At 47.2% G+C, this 15127-nt stretch overlaps 1 protein-coding gene across 1 annotated transcript in view; it reads right to left on the reverse strand.

Moving 5' to 3' along the window:
* The window catches only part of LOC147905661 (NADP-dependent malic enzyme-like), a 157216-nt gene that overhangs the window by 37279 nt on the left and 104810 nt on the right, over positions 1 to 15127 (reverse strand). The window lies entirely within an intron of this gene.

A 15127-nucleotide genomic window follows, 5' to 3' on the forward strand; every position in this document is an offset into this window, starting at 1 on the left:
ATTTGGGAGAGATCCTCATATAAAAATTGGATTGGGAGAGATCAAGGTTTTGAGACATAGAATTTGAGACTATAATTATAATTTATTTTCTACCTCCAATTGAGATTGAGATTTTGCCTCAAATTGTGATTGTGGATGAGATTTCGATTGATATACCAAAGGTAGAGCGGGAGGGGGGAGCATGGGGTTCATGTGGTGGTACTTCCGTGGGTTGCATTGGGGGGGGGACCCCTTATTTGTAAATCATAAGGCTCTAAAATGACCCCTTTTTCTATACAACCTTATGGATTTTTGACGATTTTTTTGCACACTCCTTTTTTTTTTTTTTTCAACGGCTGCTGCTCCTGCTGCCCTCCTTCCTGCTCCCCTCCTTGCTGCCCCCTCCCTCCCCTCCTTGCTTCTCCTCCCTCCCCTCCCCCCTACCTTCTGCTCCCCCCGCCTCCCCCCCCTACTCCCCTCCCTCGCTGCTGCAGCCCCCCCGTGCTGCTGCAGCCCGTCCCCTGCCCCCCCCTGCGCGCTGCCTCCTCCCTGCGTGCTGCCTCTCCCCTCCCCTCCCTCTTACCTGCTGCTCCCCCCGCCTCCCCCCCTGCTCCCCTCCCTCGCTGCTGCAGCCTCCCCGTGCTGCTGCAGCCCCCCCCTGCACGCTGCCTCCTCCCCGCGCGCTGCCTCTCCCCTCCCCTCCCTCTGCTCCTCCCTCCCCTCCTTGCTTCTTCTGCTCCCCCTGACTCCCCCCCCTACTCCCCTCCCTCGCTGCTGCAGCCCCCCCCTGCGCGCTGCCTCCTCCCCACGTGCTGCCTCTCCCCTCCCCTCCCTCCTACCTGCTGCTCCCCCCCTCTCCTCCACTCCTCCTCTCCTCTATCCTCCCCTCCTCTCCTTCCCCCCCCTCCCTCTCCTCCACTCCTCCTCTCCTCTATACCCCCTCCTCTCCTCTCCCTCCTCTCCTCTTGTTGCCCCCCCTATCCTCTGCTCATCCTCTCTCTCCCTCCTTCCTTTCACTCTCTCCCCTCATCTAGAGTACCCTACTCTCTGTTAGGGGTCTCCTGGGCTTTAGGAAAGCGGACGGAGTTCTTTCTTGTGTTTGAATTGGCCTTTTCCACCTCGATTGATGAATGGGTTCCCACTCAGTCAATCCGTTACCGCCCACACCGGCCGCGAGAACCGTCACTTTTTCAAAAGACGAGCTACAGCAGTTGCAAAAGGATTTGGAGCATGAGTGTTCCACGACTCTCTTTGCACGTATCCAGGTCACAAGCTAGAGATTGGATGCTTGCGGCACTTCCCCAGGAGCTCACCCCCCCACCTTAAGGATGTTCGTTTGTTGGGACGAGGTTTCTTCCAGGTGTGCCTAGATTCCCCGGACGTCACAAGAGACCTGCTATAGGCCGGGTTCCTATTTCTAGGCTACAAGAGGATTTTTTTGTTTCCCTTTCAACTAGGCTTTAACCCAGTTGAAGAGGACAAGCAGGGAGATCCTATTTTCATCAGGTTCCCTGGTCTCCCCTCAGTTTATCACCGGCTTCTTTCAATTATTGGCGAGAGGTTTGGTGTGGTAGCAGAGATCCCCCCTCTTCCTGGCGAGCCCTCTTCGACTGCCGAGGCGGTCAGGATGGATGGGGTACCCAGGGTTAGGGTCATTGTCCAGGACCCTAATATTTCAGATGACCACATCATGCTACAGCGACCCAATGGGTCCTTCTTCCGCCAGAGATTTGATCCTCGGGGCACTTTGCCAGAGATTGCCCAAAGAAGAAAAAGAGGCCCACAAAGCAACTAGCTCGTACTAGCTTACAACACAGAGCAGGAGCAGAACCTATCGCTTCACAAGCACTGCCTCAGACACGGGCTCCTCCCCCTCCTAGGGCTACTCGAGTCCCTCCTGCACCCCGCACCACCTCTAGCCCACGCTGGGTTCCGGTCGCGGTTGGGCCCTCAACTTCAGATCACACATCCACCGCTTCGGAGGCTACCCCCTTGGAGCCTCGGGAGGAGACTAGTGTTCAGGAGCCTTGTTCGACTCCATCCCAGGATCAAGCTGTACCTTCCTCAGCAGCCCAGGTTGTTGGCACCTCATCTGCAACACTTCTTGATCAGGACTCAGTACAAGTGCCTCCCTCTGTGGATAGAGGGAAGGGGGTCTTACATTCTCTCCTTGCTTCGGTAGGAATCCATCGTACCCCCTCCCCAGGACTGGCTTAGTGGAACTCCTTTTCCGCTCTAGAGGACCTCTTTGACCTCCCAGATGATGGTTTTGTACCTTCCACTTTCGGAGAGCCAGCTATCGGCATCCCTTTTGAGAGATCTTTCTCTCTCTCACCTGTGGACTTTCCTCCCCTTAGACCTCGTGTGTATGGCAGGAGGCCAGCTCCGGTGGAGGGTCCTTTTTCCGCCACCAGGTCGGGCAGGGTATTCCAACCCGCTTCCTCCCGCCGATTAGGATAGCCAGTTGGAATATACAGGGATTGGGCAGTATCCCTCATCGCCGTCGCAGACAGCTGATCATGAATCAGCTCCATCCAGGTGTTTCATGTGGTTCCCTAGACATGCTTTTTCTTCAGGAACACAAATTAGATGTCAGAGATTGCTCCATGTCCGAACTTTTTGGCTTCTTGCCTTGGGAACCAAAGGAGGTACATGCATATCACTTTCAGATTCTATTCTCCCTCTGATCATTGGACACGGTACCATAACCCCCTCCTGGGCCCAGTGGGTTTTACTTTTGATTGACGGATGGAAGGTTGGTTTCCTCAACCTCTATGCTCTGAACAACAGAGGGGACCGTGTTCTATTTTGGAAAGAGTTGCTCTCATGGGCTGACATTGCAGATTCGTGGATTATTGGAGGTGACTTCAACATGGTTGAGGCCAAGGAGGCAGAGAAGGTGGTATTCATTCCCTCGAGAGAGCAGATTAGGATGCCTTCTTGTTCAGATTCAGTGGCAGAGATGTTTGGTCAGATGATGCATTTCATGTTCAGTCTCAGTCACTTTTGTTTTCATGGTCGAACCAGGGTGCAGATGCCTATCCATGCCCGTATTGACAGATTCTATGTGGATGACTCTGTCTATGTGGATGACTGGGCTCTTGATAGAGGGGGGACACTTTGCATTGCACCTGGTGTTTCCACTTCCGACCATTTTCCGGTTGTTTTGTCCATCTCAGAGCCCCATCTGAGAGGACGGTCTCACAATATCAGGATCCCCGATGCCTTATACATGGATGAGACCCTCACAGAGGTAGTCTTGGAGATCTGGGTTTCTCACAGGCAGGGGGGGGTGGCTGGTCCTTCACATGTGGCCACAGCACTTGCCAGTATCAGCGACTTTTATCACTCCGTTGCTAGTGCTCGGCGAGGTGAGATACTCAGGCGAGAGATTGGTATCCGCCGGCAGTTGGCAGCCTTGCAGGGGGAGGAGCAAAAACGACCATCTGATGCAAGGGTACAGGAGCGCCTTGCTACGGCAAGGGCTCACTTGCAGACATTGCTTGATCACAGAGCAGAGTATGCCTTCCATGCACGGGAGTCCTTTTGGATACAGATGGGAGGGAGAGTCAATAAACACTTTTTCTCTACACTTGGTCCCAGACATAGTAGAGAGAGTGTCAGGCAGCTTATTGACTCGGACGGCATTTTGTAGTCTCATCCGGATACCATCATGCACTTAGTGACAGCTTTCTATGCCTCCCTTCTTTCCGCAAATCCTAACACACAGGCCAGAGATAGAGATGAGATTTGGCAGAGTGTACCTGTGTTGGTCACACTAGAGATGATATGCTCACTTGATGCACGCTTTACCAACACAAAGTTTAAGAGTGCTCTCTCCGCCCTTCATAAGGGCAAATGCCTTGGTTCCGATGGTCTTACTCCTTTTTTTACAGCCTTTTGGGATATGATAGGTGATCATATTACTTCAGCCCTACAGGGCATTTGGGACTCGGGTGAGATGTCTAGCTCAATGACCGAGGGACTCATACACCTTATCCCAAAAGGTGGCAACATAAAAATTTTGTATCCCATTGGAGACCCATCACTCTTTTGGGCACTCTGTACAAAATCCTAGCCAAGGCGATCAACATCCGGCTAAGACAGGATTTGTGCATGGCAGGAGCATATTTGATAATATTTTTTCCTTTTGGGAAGCCACAGAGTGGGCTATGCAGAGTGGGCTATGCAGAGCGGGCAGAGGCTGGCAGTTCTACTCCTGGACTTTGAGAAAGCCTATGACAGAGTAGATTGGGGTTTTCTTGAGGGCACTCTTCTACGGTTTGGATTTTCAGATGCATGGATTAGAGGGGTGGCCTCCCTTTATAGATCAGCCCACAGCCAGGTTTTGATTGGAGGGGTAAGGGGTGACAGGTTTCAGATTTCCAGATCAGTTCATTAGGGATGCCCTTTAGCCCCCTTCCTCTTTCTCTTTGTGGCAGAATGAGTATCTTCCTTAGATCTCAGGCTGAGCTTTATGGGTTGAGATTGCCCTTGAGACGAGTAGGAGCTTCTCGACTATGAGTTGGCTGATGACACTGCTATTTTTATTGAGGCCTCTTCGCAGTCACTTGATTCTTTCCGGACAGCCTTGGATATTTTTTGCTCAGCTGTAGGGGCATGCATTCATTGGCATAAATCCTTTGGCTTTTGGATCAGTGATGAGGACACTCTAGGCTGAGGAGTTGACATTGGCTTTTCTTGGATTCAGAGGGGTGTTCCTATCAGATATTTGGGATGCCAGGTAGGATTGGGCATCTCTCCAACACAGCAGTTTGCCCCAGTGCTAGAAAGTATAAGGAAAAAGCTCCTTTTTTGGAGCTCAGCCAAACTCGACCTTGCCTCTAGAGTTGTGGTAGTGAACCAGGTTTTCTTGGCCACCGCCTGGTTTGTGTGTTCTTGCTGGTGCCACGGTCTAGGAATTGCATCACTCAGCTATTTAGACCCGTCAAGAATTTTTTATGGAGTGGACTGATGGCACAGCAGATGTTGCAGCGAGGGTGGCCTAGGAGACCATTATTCTCCCTACATGGGAAGGGGGCCTTAAGGTGGTGGTGAGGGGACTCATGCCTCGGCAGGAACCTTGGAAGGATTTCTTTTGTGGATGCATTCAGGCTTGCACACCTACCTTAGGAGATGATTGGGTGGACAGCCCTCGCTGGATTTTTACTTCCACCCCTCTCAGGTCTCCTGCCTCTCCTCTCATGACTGCCATCCTAAAAGCTTGGGGGAGCTTCAGAAACACTCTTCGAAGGGTTCCGCCCTCTACCCTCGAAGAGATTGATAGGCAGCCAATCATTTGGAACGATAGTATACTTGATGAGCATGGTAGACCTCTGGTCACTTCCCATAATATGCAGTGGTCTGGATGGGAGAGAGGCCCCGCCTACACAGTAGGGACTTGGAAGGCTTTTATCAGGCTACCTAAGGATCAGAGGCTACAGTCCGTGAGCCACCTCAGAGGGGTAGCACGCAAGATTCAGCAAATAGATGCAGCCATCTCGGTGGAATGGACAGTTGAGATGCCTATTACTTCCACCACTTGGATGGGAGCTTTCTCGAGGACAGCAGTTCCTCTATAGGTGATCGCTCTTCGAGGTCTCGAGGAAGATGCTCTGGTCTTTGACGTTGGGGATGGAGGTATACTCTCTAGATCCACGCATGATATTCTTCTAGAGGTTGCCTTTCAGCCTGTCAAGATTGCTGGTTTTGTGGACCATGGAGCGGGGGCTTGCAATGGTACTTGGACCCCGACCCTCTGCTCTTGGCCCTAGGATCCTGGAGGTGTGGTTATATGGAGGTGCACCTATCAGGTGCTTGCAGTGGGACCCAGGAGAGTGAGAGTGGTTAGATCATGGGCACCGAGAGAGGGGGATTCCCTTCTTTCGTTTCACAGTTGGTAATGCCAGGAGATTTCAGCTGAGCAGTAGAGGTTGGGTTCCCTCCAGAGCCCCCCATGAGATAGCTTCTTCATCACTGCAGATTTGCATAGGAATTTCTGGAGGAGGCTCTAGAAATCCCTTAGAAATAGAAAGATCACTCTTTTCTTTTGGCTTTCTATTCATGGAGGGATTGCAGTGAACCTGTGGAGATCATGATTTGGGGCTGATCCCACTTGCCCGCGTTGTCATTTTGCAGAGGAGTCAGTGCGACATTGCCTTTGGGACTGCAATCAAGCGAGGATTGTTTGGAAAGGAGTTGCTCGGATACTCAGCATTTTTCATACTTCCCCTTTGGGGCTCGGTCGCATGGTTATCCCTTAATGGGCCCCAGGTGTTTTATGAGGGTGAGCCTTCTTCTTGGGCACTCTCGATCCGCCGACAGGTGATAGAGCCCTGCTCTCTTCAGGAGGTACCACATATTCCTTTCAGAGCTTCACATGTTTCAGTGGACACCTCTTGGGAGATTTTGGCTAGCATTTCCTCTTGGCGCATTTGGAGAGCCAGATGCACAGAGGCCTTGGATGGCACCCAGATACACCCATCAAAGGTGTTCACAGGTATTTGGAGTGACACACTTCACACTTTGATAGCCATATGGGCTAACATGCAGGGCCCTTAACGGGCAGCCTCTTCTAGGAGGACTGTATTTCTTCGAGTTTGGAGGGTTCTTCCTTTTTCTCTGAGGTTGCTACCGGATTGAGATGGCACTATCAGCCCCAATCCTTTCTTTTTGGCTCTTGATCTTTTCATGCATTGCATGGTGTATCCCATATTCCCGTATGGAGCTTGCTCTAACAGTTTTCTTTAATACTTAATAGAAGTCTCTTTTTTGGGGGAAAAAAAAAAAAGCTTTGTCCCACAAACAAAGGGGGTCTCAATATCATAGACCCAGACTTACAGTGCAGGGCATTGCTTTGCAAATTTGTGGTAAGGGGACTTAAGCCTGGGCAAGAGCCTTGGAAGGATTTCTTTATTCAATGCATACAAGCATGTATCTCTTCTTCAGGCATAGACTAGATAGGCAGCACCAGATGGATTTTTACTTCAGCCCCTCTCGGGTATCCTTCCTCTCCTCTTATAGCTACCATTCTGAAAGCTTGGATCAGCTTCAGAAATACTCTTCGGAGGATTCCCCAAATTTATATGAAAGAGATTGATAGGAAGCTTGTCATGTGGAATGATAGCATACTCGATGAGCATGGCAGACCACTAAGCCCTTCATATTATATGTAGTGGTCTAGATGGGACATCTTCTGTAGGATCCTAGAAAGCCTTCAAAAAGCTTCCGGAGGATCGTAAAATGCTAGTAAGTCATCTCAGAGGAAGCACAGGGAGGATACAGCAGATTGATGCAGCCATTCCAATGGACTCGATTGAGACGGATGATATGCTTATTTCATGTTCCACTTGGATGGGAGCTTTCATAGGTTTGGGCATTCCAATTCAGGTTATTGCTTTGCCACAATCACATGCGAATACCTTGGTTTTTGAGTCTACATGGGAGGCAAGCTGTCCAAATCTTCAGATGATGTTCTACTAGAGATTGCATTTCAGCCTATTAGGGTCATTGGTTTTGTAGAGTATGGCTCGGATTCTCAGTAGTACCTAGGACCTTGACCCACTTCTCTGGGCCTTGGGTTCATGGAGATTGTGGCTCTATGGTGGGGCCCCAATAAAGTATTTACAGTGCAACCTAGAAGAGTGGGAATGGATTGATGAGGGGCATCGAGAGAAGAGCTTCCTCTTCTTTCATTACACTGTAAGTAACGCAGGGGGTTTTTTTTTTTAAAGGAAAAAAAGGATTATATTATATAGATTCAGAAGATATACAATCATGATAAAAAATACACTTACAGCAGAAGTACTGCTTATCCAGAGACTGACATCCAGTTATCTATCAAAAGGAGACAAGGAGATCAATCTGAGTCGGATAATAGATGGCTCCTTTGAACTGGCATTCTTTGTTAAAAGACTTGAGGTGCTCTTGTTCATGATCTTGAATCTATGAAAAGAAGCGTTCCAGGCCACTGTCATAAATCCGGGATGCCTCCAAACCATTCAGAAAACAAATGTTCCGTGTTAGTAATATTCGAGTTAAACTGAAATTCATTTCTGCAAACAAACCACAAGGCATGTGCCCGAAAAAGTGCCCAGTGTGAGTGGTTGCCCCAAGAAGTATTGCTTTTCAATTCACTGGCTCTCCTAGCTGCATCTGCACACTTTTCCAGACTTTCCTGGCCGATGGGTATGCCACGAATAAATGAAAGACATCCTCTTGGGATCCTGGGCAGCGTTGACATTTGCCATCACCTTTTCCAATTCTCAGCCCCCTTACATTGGTCCACACTGCCTTATGCATGATGAGCCAGAGCAAGGTTGACATCTTCTCAGGAATAGCTTTTGACCAGATATACAGGAATCTCCGCTTCCAATACTAAGCCGAGTCAGAGGTGTTCCAACAAGCAATCAGGATAGGGATCATGTCTCCTATATCATCAAAGGGCGTAGCACAGGAAGCAGGCGGGGGGAGAGGATCCAACTAAAAACAGATGGGCACAATCTGACACTGAAAACAATGACTTTATTTGTGACCATTTTAAGAACCTGTTGTCTAGTACTATGCAGTTAGATGAAGAAGTGGTACGAGCAAGGAACAAATGCCAGGCTACAAGACAAGTAGTCACGGGTCTAGATCTTTAGAGTTTGGAGGCCCCTCTTTCTTTGAAGGAACTCAAGGAAGCGGTGCCGGTCATGAAGGACGGCAAAACCCATGGAGAGGACAGTCTTCTTGTTGAGTTTTACAAATCTATTTGGAATTGTGTAGGCCCCAAACTCCTTGAGGTTTGGCACGAAAGTGTTTCTACCTCATCTCTTCCTGAACACTTGAACACTGGTATAATCAAGCTGATTCCCAAAGAAGGCAGGAAGGACTTGATAAAAAATTGGAGACCTCTAACCATGCTTAACTGCAGCTACAAAATCTTCGCCAAAGCTTTGGCCCTAAGGATTCAACACAAGATGGACAGATGGATCTTGCAGGAACAGAAGGGTTTTATAAAAGGAAGGCACCTCCTGGAGGCTATTATAAACATCTGGGAAGGCTGTGAACATGCTAGGAAGTCGATCTGCTTTATCAAAATAGATTTCGATAAAGCCTTTGACAGGCTTTATCAAAATAGATTTCGATAAAGCTTTTGACAGGCTTGATTGAGAATTCCTAACTCAATCCATGAGAGATATGGGACTTGGTCCAAATTTCACCTCTTCGGTCAAACTTTTGCTCTCAAATGCCTCAGCCAAGGTGTGCATCAATGGTGAGATGTCTTCACCTTTCTTGTTGAGAAGATCGATTAGACAAGGCTGCCCCATTGCCCCTCTCCTCTATGCCATTGTTGCTGATGCTTTGGGCTGGTTGCTCATCGACAAAGCTTATGATGGCGTGGTCGAAGGCATTGAACTGCCTTCTGGAAAGCAGCTGGTTATGCATAAATTTGCAGACGATACTAATCTCACGCCTAGGAACACCACTCGAGACGTACGAGAGGTAAAAGAGTGTCTGGAAACTTACTGTACAGCTTCTGGTTCTCTCATCAACCACAACAAACCGGGATATTGCACTCTCAGTGGAAGGCCACAAGATGACATAGAGCGCCTGGGTTGTCTAGTGATTCCGAAAGATATGGTATTCAGATTGCTTGGCATACCCATGGGTTTCGAAGTATCCATGAAGGGCTGGTGGGACTGGGTGCTAAACAAATTCAGCGCCAAGCTGGAAAAGTGAGAGGATTTCAAGCCAACCTGGTGGGAAGGCAAATGGTTCTTAATCATTGCGTGTACCCTATTACTATCTTTTACTTATCTTGTTGGCACCCAAGTCAGGCAGGGTTGGATAAACTGATCTCCAAATGCAGATCTTTCCTTTGGGGTGGAACAAACAGGATCGCCAAAGTCAGATGGAGCTTCTATACTAGACCCAAGAGTGAAGGAGGACTAGGAGTAGTGGACATCAAATAGGCAACGGCAAAACTGGCTGCAACCTGGATTATTAAAGCACTCCTAAGCCTTGATCTTGATTGGGTGATGCTTCCAGCAAGCAATTTCAAACACGTCAGATGATTCAAAGCCAAGGGGTGGAAAAGATACTCAATTCTTTCTGTCGTTTTTTGCCCGGAACCCTGCTCTACAAAAGGAGGTGCCTTGTGGAAATCTCTTTGGACCGCTCTCGAGTCTATCAAAACTCAGCTCCCGTTCTCCGAGAAAGGTTCTTTTATGCACCTGGATTCCATCTGGACCTCCGCAATACACAGAAATGCTTTACTCCAGCAATGAAGACTTCCTCAAAGCTTGCTTTCTATTTAACAAGGGCCTTCAATCTTGGGGGTAGTTGTGACGCAGTGGCCCATTCAGATGGAAAAGTATGCTCGACATCAGACGGGAATTCAGACTCACTAATCAAGACGATCTTTTTGTCACTACTAGATTAGCACTTTGGGAAGGAACCATACAATGGAAGGGGAGCACGGTTCTTAAATACGCATTGTTCTTTGCAGTGATAGCCTTGAGGCTTTTGGATTTTCAGGTCTTTTTCAGCGTATCACATTTGCAATGGCTGGGAACAATCATGATCTATTTGGCATTCTTCGTGAAGATGATAAGTTGGACGGCACCAACTATCCGATGTGGTCTTATCTCATGAAACATATTCTTGTTGCAAAGCATTTATGGAATATTGTTTCTGGGGTTGATCTGAGGCTAGTCAATGCTACAGTGGTTGCATCTACTGCTGGTCCCTCTGCAGAGGGTACTCCTCCTGATGCCTTATCTTCTAGCACCTCTACTGCTGCTCCCCCAATTCAGGAACAATCAAGATGGGATGCAAGAGACGCAAATGCACATTCCTGTATTACTTTATCATGCAAGAGAATCATTATTCCACACACCGGTCTTGCAGGACAGCAAAGGATGCTTGGGACAAATTGGCTTCTCTTTTTCAGATTCGCAATGAGGCACGTGTTGCATTTTTAAGAAGACAATTGCAGGAAGTCAGTATGAATGAAGGTGACTCTATGGATGCATACCTGACGAAGGTCAAGGACCTCATGGAACAACTTGCAAATATTGATGAGGTGGTGCCAAATTCTCAGCTTGTCAGTACCACATTGAATGGATTGCCAGATTCATATCAAGGGTTTGCTACAACCCTTCGGTTAGTGGCCATGGGTAATCCAGACCACTACTCTTTTGATCAGCTAGTTACTTTGCTTTTGCAGGAAGAGCAAAGTCATGCTAATAGACGAGCCATTATTCCTGATCATGCATTTGCTTCACAGCAGACAGGAAGAGGCAAGGCTTCCAAGTCTATGGGCAAGCCTAAATGTGCGCATAGCAATGGCAATTCCTCCAATGCATCTAAAAATACAGCAGATAAGTTAAAGAAGAAAAGATGCAACTATTGTCGCAAGCCTAGACATGACATTTCAGACTGCAGGAAGCACATTGCTTCGGAGAAAAAGAAAGCAAGATTGACAGTTAATGCCTCACATGCAATTAAATCCCACGAGCCAGCAGATGCTTCACATGCACATGCTCTCCAAGATGATTGAGCATGGGCTGTCCATTGTTCATTTCATCCCTCCAAAGTTGATGCACTCTTTACTGCTAATGATGCTCAGTCTTGGTATTTTGATAGTGGTGCTTCCAAGCACGTCACATCTTCCAGACAGTTGTTTCATTCTTTAGCTGATGCACCTCGAGGGGGGACTGTCACATGTGCTAATAATGCTTCCTATGCTGTAAAAGGAATTGGAGATGTGCAACTCACATCCATTTCAAATCATCCTGTCACTTTGACAAATGTAGTCAACTTGATTTCAATTTTAGCAATTGCCACTTCAGGGTTCAGAGTGATTTTTTATGGCCACAGATGCCTAGTTTATGATCTTCGTGATGACAATGCCATAGTTCTCACTGGCACTTTGCAAAAGGGACTTTATCACCTTGATCATCACTCAACTGCACTTTCTATTGAAGCATTTGCTATTTCAGATTCACAGCTTGCTGAAACTCATCTTTGGCATGAAAGAATGGGTCATCTCAATTATAGAGCTCTTGCAAAGCTACATTCATAGCAGATGGCAAGGGTTGTCTTTTGGGTAAGATGCATCGGTTTCCTTTTCAATAGAATTGTCCAAAACTCTCACAAAGCAAATTGCAGCTAGTACACAGTGATGTCTGTGGCCCAATGAAGACAACTTCCATTGGAGGGTACAAATATTTCATGACTCTCATTGATGAATTCACAAGATATTGCTGAGTATATCCTTTAAAAGCCAAATCTGAAGTATTCTTATGCTTTCAGAGGTGGCTGAATATGGTTGAGAATGAATTAGGATGCAAGCTTGTCACCCTCAACACAAATAGGGGAGGAGAGTATATGTCAAAGGAGTTTGATGCATTTCTGTCTTCACGGGGCATTGTTCACTCATGCGCACTACTCCTTACACTCCTCAGCAAAATCATGTTCCTGAAAGGAAAAACAGGTCTACTATGGAGATGGCCAGATGCATGCTTAAGGCCAAGTCCTTGCCCAATAAATTTTGGCTTGATGCAATAATGTGTGCCAACTATGTGCTGAATAGATCACCTACAAGGGCATTAAAGATTGTTACACCTTATGAAGCATGGAAAAGGCAGGAAGCCTTCACTTTCACACATGAGAGTTTTTGGGTCTCTTGCATATGTTCATGTACCATCTCAGCTGAGACATAAGCTTGATGACAAGGCAATCAAATGCATATTCATTGGTTACAGCCAGGAGAGCAGAGGGTATAGGTTATACCAACCAAATATTGGGAAGATTATTGTCAGTAGAGATGTCATTTTTGCTGAACATTCGGCTTCTCCTCTTGTGGACTGCAAAGCTAAGCCAGAAGTTGACATGTTTGATGCCTTTGAATCTTGGTTACCTCTGCCATCCTCAGAAGAGGACTTTGACCAGCAACATGAGCCTCCTACAGGCCCTCCATTAAGCAATGGTCAGCCAATACCCCATGCTGATTTGCAAGTTTCTCTTCCAGCACAAAACAATCCCACTATTCATGATGCAATGATTGAAGAAAGAGCTGTCAATAGACAGCACAGGCAAGTTCCCAGATGGCTTCTTGATACATTGAGGGACAGCAAACAAGATCAGCCTTTTGCTGCCCGGACAAGATCAGGGAATAGACAGATGCATGGTCATTTTCTTGAGTTTGTACTCCTTGCTACAGCTTGCAATGAAGAGCCTATCGATGTGGAACCCTAGTCTCACAAACCATCTGTGAGTTTGTGCATACCGCCATAAAGATGCTTTTGACAGCAAAGAGTAAATGGATGCAATGAAAGCTGAGTTACAATCCATTGCAAAAAATGACACATGGGAATTAGTAGATCTCCCCCCCGGCAAGCATGCCATTGGTACCCGGTGGGTCTACGAATTAAAAAGGAAATCTGATGGCAGTATAGATCGACACAAAGCCCATCTTGTTGCAAAAGCGTATGCCCAACAACAAGGCATTGACTTTGAGGAGACATTTGCTCCCACATCCAGGATTACTACCATTAGATGTGTCATTGCCATTGCAACCCATCATCATTGGCAAGTGCACCAGCTTGACATCAAAACTGCTTTTCTTCATGGGGATCTGCAGGAAGAAGTCTATGTCACACAACCTCCTAGCTAGTCTATGTCACACAACCTCCTAGCTTTGAGGTTGTTAATTCTGAAAACAAGGTATGCCGGCTTAGAAAAGCCCTTTATGGTTTGAAGCAGGCACCCAGGGCATGGTATGCCAAAATTCATGCACACTTACTATCCCTTGGTTTTCAGAATAGCCCCACAGAACCCACTCTTTATGTTTGTGGGAGTGGATCTGATTTTTTAGTGCTGATTTTATATGTGGATGATATGCTCATCACAGGCCCAGATACTTAGTATATTGCAGCTTTCAAGACTGATTTGCAGCAGATTTTTGAAATGTCAGACAGCTCCACTATTGGGCATTCATTTTGCTCATGTTGAGGGGGTTATCATGATGTCACAGTGCAAGTATATTGGACAGCTCCTTAATCGTTTTCAATTCGAGGATTGCAAGCCAATCTCTACTCCAATGGACCCTGGCTTCAAATTCTCAGCTCATGATGGGAGCCCACCATGTGATATCACTCTTTATTAGCAGGCTGTTGGATGCCTTATTTATTTATGTCACACCAGACCTGACTTACAGTATGCAGTATCTCAGCTCAGCAGATTCATGCACATGCCCAGCTCACAGCATTGGCAGGCAGTGAAGAGAGTTTTCAGATATCTCAAAGGCACTCAAAATTTAGCCCTCTTCTATGGTGATCAGGGCTCACTTACCATGCATGCTTACACGGATAGTGACTGGGTAGGTTGTTCCGACACGAGAGTGTCACATACCGGCAACTGTTTTTTGCTTGGAAATTCATGTATCTCTTGGCTTAGCAAGAAGCAACCAACAGTTGCCACATCTAGCAGTGAGGTTGAGTACAGGAGAGCTTTCACCGCTACAGTAGAGTGTGTTTGGCTTCGACAGTTACTTACAGATCTTGGTATTCGCCAGACATCCTCCACTATGGTCTACACTAACAACTAGAGTGCTTTGGCCATTGCGCGTAACCCAGTGTTTCATGCGCGTACCAAGCATATTGAAGTTCACTATCATTATGTTCGAGAGCGGTTGTCAGCAGGAGACATAGAGTTGTCCTATCTTCCCACAAAGGACAACATAACAGATCTGTTGACAAAGGCACTTCCTCGTCCCAAGTTCGAAGTCTTCTGCTAGGCTTTACACTTGGTTCCCTTTGTTACGTGATCTGACATACCTTGTACATTCATAGGTGGCTATATCCTTTTGGATAAACATGTGCCACCATGATCAGAAAATACCAGGTATTCTGAGATGTTTCCAGAATACTTACAGCCCATACCATGGAGGGGGGTTTGTAGGCCATCTTCTCCCAGTTCTAGTGATTATGCCACATAGGACACTTAGTCTTATGTGACACCTAGGACACTTAGTCCTAGGGTCTAGGTACAAGTACTATGTACTTTTCTTTACACTAAACTAGTTGACGTGATGGCTGTGACTCTTCGACTCTTTGTACCTTGCACTTGCTCTTTCATTCAACGATCCTACAGGCCTGGC

This window comes from Dipteris shenzhenensis, chromosome 1 (assembly GCF_047967505.1).
Source record: "Dipteris shenzhenensis isolate YYH24624 ecotype China chromosome 1, Dip_SZ_1.0, whole genome shotgun sequence".
Lineage (NCBI taxonomy): Eukaryota > Viridiplantae > Streptophyta > Polypodiopsida > Gleicheniales > Dipteridaceae > Dipteris > Dipteris shenzhenensis.